The sequence below is a fragment of the Equus asinus genome, chromosome 12, assembly GCF_041296235.1.
Source record: "Equus asinus isolate D_3611 breed Donkey chromosome 12, EquAss-T2T_v2, whole genome shotgun sequence".
NCBI lineage: Eukaryota > Metazoa > Chordata > Mammalia > Perissodactyla > Equidae > Equus > Equus asinus.
The window spans coordinates 19,330,201-19,343,737 of NC_091801.1; the positions used below are offsets into that span (position 1 = coordinate 19,330,201).

The following is a 13,537-nucleotide window of genomic DNA, read 5'->3' on the forward strand; positions in this document are numbered from 1 at the left end:
GTGATCCGGAAATTTGAAGGAAAAATAGCCAGAAATGTTTATTTCAGTGTATGGTCAGTACTAATGTCTAAAATGCTGTCCACCTTGTCACAAATATAAAAGTTAGAAAAGTGCAGGAAAGTTAGACTAAGCATTAAAATTATAATATACTTTCCCAGTGCATTCTTCTACGTTCATCTGTTGGTATGGAACTGCTTTGTTGTAATGAAAATATGTGCTGAGCAGATGCATGTGAGTTTGCCTTTCATTTGTTTCTGGAGCTGGGTTGCTCCCCCAGAGCCCAGGGTTATGTGAGGAATCGTGCGCAGGCCCAAGTGAAGAAGAAGGTCAGTTCAGAGCCCAGACTTTGCTAATCAATAACACATGTGTAAAGCATTCATATGCACACAGATGCCAGAGAAAGGCCTCATTTAAAATTTGTGTAAAACACAGCATAAATGAATATGGCAGCATAAATGAATATTTTGGTAGGAGTCCTCAAAGAGTTAAAATTTTTAAATGTTTGAATATGTGCAATTTTTTGAGAAATCATTCACATACCGTGAAATTTACCCGTTTAAAATGTACAATGTGATTTTTTTTAAGGATTTCCTTTTTTTTTTTTAAGATTTTATTTTTTCCCCTTTTTCTCCCCAAAGCCCCCTGGTACATAGTTGTATATTCTTCGTTGTGGGTCCTTCAAGTTGTGGCATGTGGGACGCCGCCTCAGCGTGGTTTGACGAGCAGTGCCATGTCCGTGCCCAGGGTTCGAACCAACGAAACACTGGGCCGCCTGCAGTGGAGCGTGGGAACTTAACCATTTGGCCACGGGGCCAGCCCCTGTACAATGTGATTTTTAATTTATTCACAAGGTTGTGCAGTATTGCACATCTTTACTACTATCTAATTTCAGAACACTTTTCAGAACTACTGTCTAACTTCAGAACACTAAAAAAGAAACTCTAGGGGCTGGCCTGGTGGGACAGTGGTTAAGTTCGCACGTTCCGCTTCGGCAGCCTGGAGTTTGCAGGTTCGGATCCCAGGTGCGGCTCTGCCCACTGCTTATCAAGCCATGCTGTGGCAGGTGTCTCACATATAAAATAGTGGAAGATGGGCACAGACGTTAGCTCAGGGCCAGTCTTCCTCAGCAAAAAGAAGAGGATTGGCTGTGGATGTTAGCTCAGGGCTAATCTTCCTCAGAAAAACAAAGAAACTCTTCCATTAGCAGTGACTCCTCACTCCCCACTTCCCCAGCCCCTGCAACTAACTAGTAGTCTACTTTCTGTCTTTGTGTATTTACATATGGGATATGTGCATTGTATTTACTACACATTTTAAATAGTTAAAACTATCCAAGAGTTAAATTGTAGTCAGTTTGAAAACAGTTTGAACATTTATATTTTACAGCATTCACTTTCAAGGATTGTAGGTATTACATTTTTTATAATCAAATAATCAGGCCCTTATGATAATTGCCTTAATTCCTGGAAGTGGTCTGGCTAGTAAAATGTTAGGTGTAGTTTTAAGTCCTTTGATAAACATTGCCCAGTTATCCTCCTTAAAGCTTATATCAGTTTACACTCAAACAGTAGTGTAAGAAGGATTCATATGAGGTGTCAAGTATAACAATTCTAAACAGAAACTCTTTAAATATATCTTATTCATCAGTGGTGAATTGCCTGTGTTTTATCTAACTGGTTTTTAATTATTCACAGAATGAATTAAAACTTTCAGTTGCATCAAATTACCTATTTTAGTTTAGTCGTTTTTTTAAGCTTCCCCAGTAAATCTTGAAATAAGCCATTCTGATGGCTAAAATGACTGGATTTCATTTTTCTCTTTATACAACCACATGTTGCAGGTGTTAAAACTGACATGACTTTCCCGAGTGGAAGGAAGTGCATTCGAGGTTGAGGAAATGAGTTGAGTGCGAGTATGGCAGTGGTTATGGCAGGCTGTGTTCAGGAAATTGTGAGTAAAATATTTGGTTAGAATTTGGGTACATATAGGTTGAAAATGAAATAATAGGGTTAAATTTGTACCATAAAAGACAAATATTAAGTGGTTTTCTTTATCTTCTTGGTAGTAAAAAATATCATGCTGTGTGGTAGGTATAGGGTGTATGATAAGGTGCTGTGTATGCAATTTGATGAGAGGGTTAAGTATTTTGTGCTTTTTGTTGTGTCCCCCTTTTAACTTTGATCATATAGGGTTTTTAAGAAATCCTATCAGTTTTTCTTTTTTTAAGTATTTTATTGAGGTAGTATTGGTTTATAATGTGCAATTTCAGGTATACATTATTATATATCAATTTCTGTATAGAATGCATTGTGCTCGCCACCAGTAGTCTAGTGTTTATCTGTCATCATATATATGTGCCCCTTTACCTCTCTCTCCCATCCCCTACCCCCTTCCCCTCTGGTAACTACTAATCTGTTCTCTTTATCCATGTGTTTGTTTATCTTCCACATATGAATGAAATATTACAATGTTTGTCTTTCTCTGTCTGGCTTATTTCGCTTAACATAATACCCTCAGGGTCCACCTATGTTGTTGCAAATGGGACAATTTTGTCTTGTTTTTTTTCACTGAGTAGTATTTCATTGTGTACGTGTATACATGCACACACACACACACACACACGTGTATATATATATATGTCTACACATATACCATATCTTCTTTATCCATTCATCAGTTGATAGGCACTTGGGTTGCTTCCACGTCTTGGCTATTGTGAATAATGCTGCATTGAACATGAGGGTGCATAGATCTCTTTGTATTGCTGATTTCATGTTTTTTAGATAAATACCCAGTATTTATATCTCTTCCAAAAGTGTGTGTGTCAGGAGTGGGGAAGAGGGGGAAAGAGACAGGGGTGTGCATACACACCACCTTGCCATATCATCTTCTGGCCAGTGGTTCCCCATTGATAATGGCAAATCCCTGGAGAATTTTGACAAGGGATCATGAATCTACATGTATTTGAAATAGTAAACTTAAAAAAATAAATCTCTGGCCAGCCTGGTGGCGTAGTGGTTAAGTTCGCATGTTCTGCTTTTGTGGCCCAGGATTCGCAGGTTCAGATCCTGGACAGGGACCTAGCACCACTTGTCAAGCGATGCTGTGGTAGCATCCCCACGTAAAATAGAGGAAGACTGGCACAGATGTTAGCTCAGGGACCATCTTCCTCAAGCAAAAAGAGGAAGCTTGGTAACAGATGTTAGCTCAGGGCCAATCTTCCTCATACATACACACACACACAAAAAAACCTCATACATATATATACTAGTGTTTTTCAAATATAAGTAGATACTGTTGTGGTTAATTAAATAAAGTTCATTTAAACATAACTGCTCAACTCACATGTTAGATTATTTTGTATTTTCTCTATCTGTGGATCTGTTTTATATTCTTTTATGAGATGGTCAGGTGTGGCCACAAGAGAAGACACAGGAAAGACTCAGGAAAAAACAAAGTTTGTTACACTCACAGGTCCGAGAGACAGGAAGCATGGCACACCACACAGGGTTACATGAGAAAACACTAGGGTGGGTGGTCAGGAAGCAGAAGACAGGAGTGAGGAGACAGCATGAGGCCATGACCTTTGTTGGGGTTTCCCAGGAAAAGGTAAGGCAGGGCAGAGTGAACTGTTTAGGATTGGCTAATCTGAATAATTTTGGCGGGCTGTGGGCTATAGGAGTGCTCCCTAGTTGCCTGGTACCTGGCCCTGGGATGGTTAAGGCCTCTTGAGATACAAGAGTGTGATAGAGGTCTGGCTCTGGCTTGGACATGCTCCTGGCTGGTCCCTCTGCTATCTCTAAGAATTGGCTTGTCCTGGAGGGCGCAGTTTTTCCCTAGCCAGAAAGGTTTTTTAAGATGTCAAAATATTATAATATACAGATAATAATAATTTAAAAATAGATATGCACACACATGCATACATACGATACAGGATGTCAGAAGAATAACTCATCATGTGGGGGTGCGCAGACTATTTGACACTTGAGCTTAAATGCTGCGTATGCCAGCCATATGTGATTTCCTTAAAGAGTAAAATTGTGATTTAGACTCTGAACCACTTGGGCGAACGTTTGACTGGTTTAACACTGTTCAACACACACCTGTTACTGATGCAGATGACAGGAACGGACTGTTACCGCTGGGTAACGGCTGACAAACGTTTGAAAAGGGGAGCATTATGGTCGAACTTTTACTTAATGAATAAGTTAGAGGTTTGTTCTGTTTGTTTTTAATTCCATGACTATCTCGTATTGTAATTTAGAGAAGCTGGCAATTTAAATAGGAGCAAGGCTGATTAATGTCTGCTCTGTAGAAAGGACAGCCTGTAGAAAGAATTTGAATTGTCTCTGATATGCTTGAATATATTATCCAAGCACTGGTTAAAGGGTGTTATGTGACTTTTAAAAGTTTGTAAATTTAGCTAATGACTATTCTTTTGGGCTATGTCCGAGAATTGGATAAGAATTCACCTTGGTGACATTTCTTGATTATCTTGATGCATACCATAACTGTCTGTTTTAATTCTTACTATAACTTTGTGTCCAAGTACTTTCCCATTTTCCAGGTGGAGGAAACTGAGGCTTCTAGAATGTAACTTTTATCAGGTTAGGAAGAGTAGACCTCAGATTTGAATCTATGATCACTTGACCCAAAGCCTATGCTCCCCAGTGCTTAGTCACTTTTAAGAGGGTATTTGCATGAATTTCAGACTTAGAAGAATTCTGAACTTTAAGGAAAATTAAATAACAGTATTTTTTTATTGTACTAAAATACACCTAACATAAAATTTACTATTGTAACCATTTTTAAATACACAATTCAGTGGCATTAAGTACATTTTTAAATACACAATTCAGTGGCATTAAGTACATTCACAATGTTGTGCAACCATCATCACTGTCCGTTTCCTGAACTTTTTCATCATGTGACATAGAAACTGTGTACCCATTCAACAATAACTTGCTAGTCCCTTCTTTCTCCAGCTTCTGGTAACCTCTATTCTACTTTTTGTCTCTATGAAGAAAATATTTGTTTACTTTTGTTGACGTTGGATAATATAAATTGTTTCACATTTTTTTGTAGTGTTGATTATAAATGCATTTCTTTTGAACAAGAAGTACCATGTACTTCAATGCAAATTAAGAGTTATTTTTGCCTTTTTAATTCTTTGTCTATTCTATTTTAAACAAAGCATTATAATTAGCATTATAATTATATATGCTAAGTACAGAAGCTTTCGTGTTCTCTTCATTTTATTAAGTGTAAACAAATGGTGTTAAGAGAAAATAGTTTTTTTCTGAACCTTACTAAACTGCTTTTTATACATTGTTCTAGTTAGAGCTCCTTAAGGTAGCATTAATTAGTCTTAATTGCCTTTGCAGTTAACTTCATCAAAATGGTAGCAAATCCAAAAGATGACAATCTTTTTGCCAGCCTGCATAAATTTGTATCATATTCTCCTAGCTAATGGTTGTCAAATTGCACTAGTTGATTCAAGCTATTTTTTTAAATAAGCATAGAATGTAGTTATTATTGCTCATTGTATCACATTAGTGTTAGTTACTGGGAGGTGCTCTGCACTGTGGCCAGCCTGCGCTTTGGTCTTTGGTTGTTCCGTATCCCCGTGAGGTTGTGGAAAACCCGGAGCTCAGGTTCATCCACTTTGCTTTGACCTTGCAGTGAGAGCCAGTTCCAGAACTCTGCTTATCTTTATGCCTTCCTGCCTTTACTTAGTTTTTGCCTGAGTATTCTGTATTTTCTTACCACCTCACAGATTCATTTCAGTAGGTACTTTATCTTCCAGCATCTTCATTTGTTTTCAGTGGTAGGGTCCATTCTCTACCCTAGTCCACTGTTGGATGTGATCTCAGAGACTCTACTAAACAGATGCATCTATATCACCTAGTAAATAATAATAATAGTAATAGGAAATGGGTTTTGTCTTGGTTAGCTGCAATTTATTCTTGGCTTCCTCTTTCAAATCAGTATCTGTTACAGAACTGGAGGAAGAGTTTTTAATATTATTTGCTGTATCTTGCTTTCGTCTTAAAAGGGAACTACATGAGCCTGGACTAGGGGGAGGAGCTGAACCAAAAGTTCTTTCTCTAGCCTAAGTCTGGAAGAAAGTTGAAGCCCTAAAAGGAAGTTCAGTTTGAGATTTGTTGAGCAGTTGCTGGATTGAGACAGTAGCCTTCTTACAGATCTCTTGAAGACTGAAGTCTTCCACTATGTTAATCCATTTCACACACTGGGACCCAAAGTATTTTTTCCAAAACATAATTTATGCATCACTCTCGTAAATAAAACCTCTTAGTGCTTTCCTTTTGTCCCTTGTATCGAATTCAGACTCCTTAGTATTGTTGACAAAGTCGTTATTACTTCTCTAGTCTCAACCCCCTCACCACTCCCAACTTTGCTTTACACTCTAACTGTATTAAATTTCCTTTGTGGGTGGGAGGGGATAGATTTTGCTCCTGTTTTTGAAATTCAGCTTTACTGAGGTGTAATTTATATACAGTTTGATAAGTTTTAAGAGATGTACAGCCATGCAACTAGTACCTCGATCGAGATACTGTACTCTTCAGTCATCCCAAAAAGTTCCCTTGGGCCCTTTTGTAGTCAGTTGCCCCTAGCCCCTGGCCCAGACAACCGCTATTGATTAGTTTTGCCCATTCTAGAACCTCATGTAAATAGAATCATACAGAAAATACTGTTTTTCCTGATTTTTTTCACTTAGCAGTGTTTTCTGAGATTTATCCATTTCTTTGCATGTATCAGTAGTTTGTTTCATTTTATTGATGAGTAGTATTCCATTGTATGGATATACCACAGTTTATTTACCCATTTACAAATTGATGGATACTTGTGTTGTTACCAGCTTGACTGTTATAAAGCTGCTACAAATATTCATGTTTAGGTCATTTTTTGGACGTTTCTTTTGTAGAAAGTGAGTTCTAATTATTCTTCATCCTTGTCAACACTAGATATTGTCAGTCTTTTTAATTTTAGCCATTCTCATGGGTATGTAGCAGTATCTTTTTGTGGTTTTAATTTTCATTTCTCTGATGATTAAATGTGTTGAGCATCTTTTCATGTGTGTATTAGCTATTTGTATGTCTTCTATTATGACTTGTCTGTTCAAATATTTAGTGTATTTTTGTGTGTGTATGTGAGGAAGATTAACCTTGAGCTAATATCTGCTGCCAATCCTCCTCTTTTTGCTGAGGAAGACTGGCCCTGAGCTGACATCTATGCCCATCTTCCTCTATTTTATATGTGGGATGCCTGCCATACCATGGCTTGATAAGTGGGGTGTGGATCTGTGCCTGGGACCTGAACAGGCAAACGCCAGGCTGCCGAAGTGGAGTGCGCAAACGCAACTGCTGCACCACTGGACTGGCCCCTAGCCTATATTTCTATTTGAATTTTTTGGTCTTTTTCTCAATTTATGAATTTTTAATATATGTATAATATATTCTGGATACAAGTCCTTTGTCAGATTTATGTATTGCAAATATTTTCTTAGAATCTGTGATTTGCTTTTTCATAACTTAACACTGTCTTTCAAAGAGCAGAAATTTTTAATTGTAATCAAGTCCAATTAACATATTTTTTCTTTTATGATAAGTGTTTTTGTATCTAGAAATCTTAACCCAAGATAATGAATATATTCTCATACTTAGAAATTTTATTATTTTGGCCTTTATGTTCAGGTTTATGATCTATGTTAATTTTTTGTAGAGGTACAATTGCATGTTGAAGTTCATTTTTTTAATGTTTACATAGTTTTTCCAGTACCATTGTTGAAAAGACTGCACTTTCCCTTGAATTACTTCGGCGCCTTCATCAGACATTAATTGACTATGTAAGCGTGGGTCTGTTTCTGAGCTCTCTCTTCAATTCTGTGGATCTCTGTCTGCCGTGGCGTAAATGCCGCTGTCTGGAGTACTGGGGCTTCATGGTAAGGCTTAGAATCAGGCAGTCTAAGTCCTCCAATCTTGTTGTTTCCCCTCCCCCTCAAAATTTTGTGTATTCTAGGTCTTTCATGTTTCCATATAAATTCTAGGATTAACCTGTCAATTTCTACAAAATATGCTGTAATTTTAATTGGGATTGCATTGAGTTTGTAGATTAATTTGGGGAAATTGACAACAACATTAAGCCTTCCAATCCATAAACATGTGCATTAAATTTCCAGGGCTGCCAAAACAAACTGTCACAAACTGGGTGACTTAAAGCAACAGAAATTTGTTCTCTCACAGTTCTGAGGCCAGAAGTCAGAAATTAAGGTTCATGTTCTCTGGAAGGGCCGTGTCCTCTAAAGGCTCTAGGAGAGGAATCCTTCCTTGTCTGTTCCAGCTTCTGGTGGTTGCTGGACATCCTTGGGTTGTAGCTGCATCACTCTGCTCTCTGCCTCCATCTTCACATGGCCTTCTTCCCCGTGTGGTTGTGTGTCTGTGTCTAACTTTCCCTTTTCTTATAAGAACACAAGTTATAGTGGATTTAGAGCCCATTCTAACTCGGTAGGCCCTCACCTTAACTTGATTACATGTACCAAGAACCTATTTCCAAATAAGGTCACATTCACAGGTGTTGGGGGTTAGGACTTCGACATCTTTTTTTTTTTTTTTAAGGAAGATTAGCTCTGAGCTAACATCTGCTGCCAATCCTCTTTTTTTGCTGAGGAAGACTGACCCTGAGCTAACATCCATGCCCATCTTCCTCTACTTTATATGTGGGATGCCTACCACAGCATGGCTTGACAAGCGATGCCATGTCCTCACCCAGGATCTGAACTGGCAAACCTTGGGCAGCTGAAGCAGAACATGTGAACTTAACTGCTGCGCCACTGGGCCAGCCCCTTGATATATCTTTTGTGGAACATAATTCAATCCCATAACAACGTGGAATTTCTCCATTTATTTAGGTCTTTAATTTGTCTCAAAAATGTATTATTATACATTGTACAGATCTTGCACATATTTGATAAGATTTGTCCCTAAGTATTTCATGTTTGTGGATCCTACTGAAAATAGTGTTTTTAAATTTTATTTTCCAATCATTTTTTTACTGGTATATAGAAATACAGTTGATTTTTGTACATTGACTTTTTGTTCTGTGACCTTGCTAAATTCTATTGGTTCTGTTAGTTCTTTTGTAAAGTCTTTAGGATTTTCTACATAGACAATCATATTATCTGCAGATAAAGACAGTTTTTCTTTTTCCTTTCTAATTTGTATGCCTTATGTTTCTTTTTCTTGCCTTTATGCATTAGCTCTGATTTTAAATACCATGTTGAAATGGTAAACCGGATATCCTTGTCTTGTTCATGAACTTAGGGCAAAAGCATTGAGTTTTTTATTAAGTATGATAATGACTGTAGATTTTTCATAGATGTCTTTTATCAGCTGAGAAAGTTCCTTCTATTCCTAGTTTAGTAAGACTGTTTATCACAAATGGGTATTGAATTATGTTAAATGCTTTTTCATATTAATTGAAATGATTATATGATTTTTTTCTTCTTAGTCTATTAATATGTTGAATTACATTTATTTTTTTGAACATTAAACCAATTTTGGATTCTTAGGATAATCTCTACTTAGTCATGATGTTTTTCCTTTTTAGATTTTTTGGAGTTGATTTACTAATATTTTCTTTAAAAAATTATGTCTGTGTATGAGGGATTTGGTCTATGGTTTCCTTTTCTTGTAATCTCTGTGTCTGATATTGGTATTAGATGGTTTTCGGCAGTTTTTTTGTGATGTATTTTGGTGTGGTTTTCTTTGTGTTTCTCCTCTTTGGGGGTTCATTGAGCTTCTTTGACATATCTATTGATAGCATCAAATTTGGAAAATGGTTTAGGCAGTTTCTCTTGATTTCTTCTTCTACAATGTTTAGTTTGCTGTTAAGCCCAACTGTGACATTTTCATTTTACATATTGTATTTTTCAGCTATAAGTGATCCATTTTTTAAAAAAAAGTTTCAATTTCTTTTTTTCATAGTATGCATAGTTTCCTCTAAATCTTTACAATAACATTTAAAAGTCCTTATCTCCTGATTCCATTGTCTTGATCACTTCTGGGTTTGTTTTTATTTACCATTTTTCCCACCTGGTTTGGGGTCACATTTTCTTGTTTATTCTTCTAATTTGTAGTTTTTGATTTGTCATACTTAAAAGAGTGTTGAGTTTTGATCTGGCAAGCAATTTAGTTATAGATCAGCCTGATTCTTTTAAGCTCATTATAAGCTTTCTTAGTGTGGGTCCAGACAGTGCTGTCCCGTAGAACTTTCTGCATAGATGGGCTACTTTTGCCCTTTTCCTAAAGTATGGCATTTCTGGGGTTTCCATGGAATGTCTCAGGTGTTCTGTGAGAGCTCTTTGCTGTGGTTGCTTCTGACTCAGATGTCTCCCAACTCCACTGTAGTTGTTCTTTCCCTGGTAATTGTTCTTTTCCCAGCTTCATGGAATCTCATCCTACGTATGCCTGGCTTAGTGTCAGCTAGAGACTCAAGGGCACCCACTTTTGGACTTTTGGAGCTGTTATGTTTACAGCTCTTTCTCTGATACTCAGCCCTGCAAATTCCAAGTGCCTCAGCCTCCCTGAACTCCAGTCTCTGTGTCCTTAGCTTTGTGAGACTGCTGTGCTTTGCTTCTGGGTTTGGTAATTGCCTTCAAGAAGAAACCTGGGCAACCATAGGGCTCACCTTGTTTTTTGTTTTCTCTTCTCTCAGGAGTCAAAGTCCTGTACTACTTATTGTCTGACATTTGAAAACAATGTCTCATATGTTTGATATAAAAAGCCTTGCTGTCTAGTTATTCATGGTGGGAGGACTAGTCCAGTACTAGTTACCCTGTCATTTATTGAACCTTGTTTATATTTTTAGTTGGCCTTGATTTTGCTTCCCTCTGCTATGTGCACATACTGCTTTTTTGCCTGGAACTCTCTTCTCTACCTTTTGTGTGACAAACTCTTATGCATCATTTAAGAGACAAATTACATGTCCGTTTTTCCCAGTAGTCTTCCTGATACTACCCATTCCTGGGCTAGGTGTCATACTTGGTACTCAGAGCATCTTAACATTTGTTTGTATTGTAATTTCTTGTGATTGTGATTGACTGTAGCCACCACGACAGTCTGAGCTATGTGAGGGCGAGGGCTGTGGCTCAGTTGTATTATATCCCTCATGCCTGACACGGTGGAAATCTCAAAATCTCTTTCTGTCTTTCTCTCTCCTTTGCAATACTATATGTGAATATGAAATAGTGCTGTTCACTTCACTGTGCCTCAAGTACACTTCAGAAATTCTTGGTGCTTCTACTGTGATTGATTTGGAGAGGGGAGCAATTATTGACAGTTACCATCCTTATTTTGAAGTTTTCTTTTTAGATTTGTCCAATCTCTGGAGAGATTAGTATTTTTCTTCTTTGGTATCTATGTTATAAATATTTTGATATATGTTTACTCACAAGTAGTGGTTTGTTCATAATGTTATTTTTAGAAGTGAAGTTTTTTTCCCGACCTACAAATAGTTCTCATTAAAAAAGTATCTTTTAAGATAAATGCCAGTAACCACTAGTTGTTCTAATAGCCTTGAGGAAGGCAGGATGGCTAGGAGTGTGGGGTGTGGTGGTGGATGCATTTCCCGTTGAGAAGCCTTTAATAACAGTAGCTTTCTTCGAAAGCCTTCTTTGATTATGAAATTGAGTCAATTATAGTATTGTGGAATCTTAGAATTGGCAGAGACCTCGAAGGTCGGTTGTTCTAGCCAGCCCCACGACCTCCTTGACAGAGGCGAATTTGAGGCAGTTCCTTTCAATTTAAATGGCTCTAATTGTAGAAAGTTCTTAGACAGTAATATTGAGTCAAATTCTATTTTTCATAAACTTCTGCCCATTGGTCCTACTTCCACCTTCTGTCATTTCACAGAATAGAGCCGAACCCCTTTGGTTATTTCATCTTACAGCAGTTTAACACATTCTGTCCTTCTTTTTATTTCTTTGCTTGAAGTATCTCAGTTTGTAAAACTGTTCTTTATGTATTATCCGTATCTGCATTTAAAAATGTCATGTATGTATGCATCTTCCAGTGTAATATTCAAAACTGAGCTTGGTCTTATAAATGTGGCCTGTATTAAGAATAGTGAAGGATCCTTATCTGGATATTATCAGTGCCTCCTAAAATTGCCTTTTCTTATTGTCTCTTATTAACTTAGAGTTTAAACATTCTGGCCTTTTCTCTTTTTTTTAAAGGAAACTTTGTAAACCCATTTTCATTGTTCTACACACATGCCGTTTATTTTATATAGAACTGTGGGCTTTATTCTTTATTTAAGTTATTTTGTTATTAAGCATGCTGTTTTCCTGTTTGTGTTTTATATGCAGATTTGATATGCATTTGTCTGATCTGCACCCCAATAAATAAACTGTGGAACGAGACAAGGTCAAATGCAGCGTTCTGTTAGTTACCTCTAAAAATCTTCCACTAGTTTAATATCAAGTATTAATCTCTGGGTATCTGGGTAGTTTGGTTCAGTCAGCCAGGGTCTACCTGCCTGTAGTGTGGGACTCACGTTGCTGTCTTATTCCTAAGGGTGCCACCAGAGACATTGTGCGCAGCCTTGCCAGAGTTAAGGTGTCCTGTGTCGGTGACATTCTCCTGGTCTGATAAACGAGTATAGCCTTACACTTACATTATCCACATTGTATGCCCTTTTCTAAGTCCAAACTCTACGCTTGTGGAATCTATACCACTGGGTTTTTTTTCCTTCTGAAAATTGTGACCCTTTCTACTTTTCCATAATTTTTAAAATACTATGAACAATGGTTCGATAAGCAAATCTGTAAGTTCTTTTAATATCATAAAATGTAGTTTTGTGGACCAGAATACTTGAGTGTTTGTAGAATGTCATGATGTTTTTATTGCCTCCTTCATACCGTGACTAGTCACAAGTCTGTTGCCGTCATGTACGGGCATACTATATAACAGAAAACTTACTTCAGAGCTCTGTCAGTGTGGCACAAAGGTCTTAATTAACTGGTAAAATGTCATGTTACCACAGTTTTAAAATAATTTTTGTTAGTTATCAAAACTTCCTTGTTTTGTCAGGTTCATAGCTCTTGAAATTCATACCATTTGAAAAATAGTAAGTCCTGATATGACAATATTTTAGGAAAAGAAAGAAAAAGCACACCCTAATTTATTATTTGTTAATAAAATTGACTAGAATTCAAAATGATAAAAGCACATTTGGGGGGTTTTGACTGCAGTATTCACATTTTTCTATTACAAATTTGGTTATACTTTTCTACAGACACTAAATTTGTGTAAAGAACTCTGGGATAGGCTATTTCTGTCAACGAGATTCCAAAATTATAGACACTGATGTCAATGCAGATGAGGTTAGTCTAATTTGGTCAAGAGAGGGACATGCTGAGTCTCTATATGGATAGCTAAAGGCTATTGCCAAGATTGACAGGTGTCCTGTGGGTGGCAGAGAGCCCTAGGGATAAAATTTGCACTTGGATTGCTGCTCT

General features: G+C 37.2%; 1 protein-coding gene across 5 annotated transcripts in view; it reads left to right on the forward strand.

Moving 5' to 3' along the window:
- The window catches only part of PDE7A (phosphodiesterase 7A), a 112,977-nt gene that overhangs the window by 35,264 nt on the left and 64,176 nt on the right, over positions 1–13,537 (forward strand). The gene's annotated exons all lie outside the window — the stretch shown is intronic.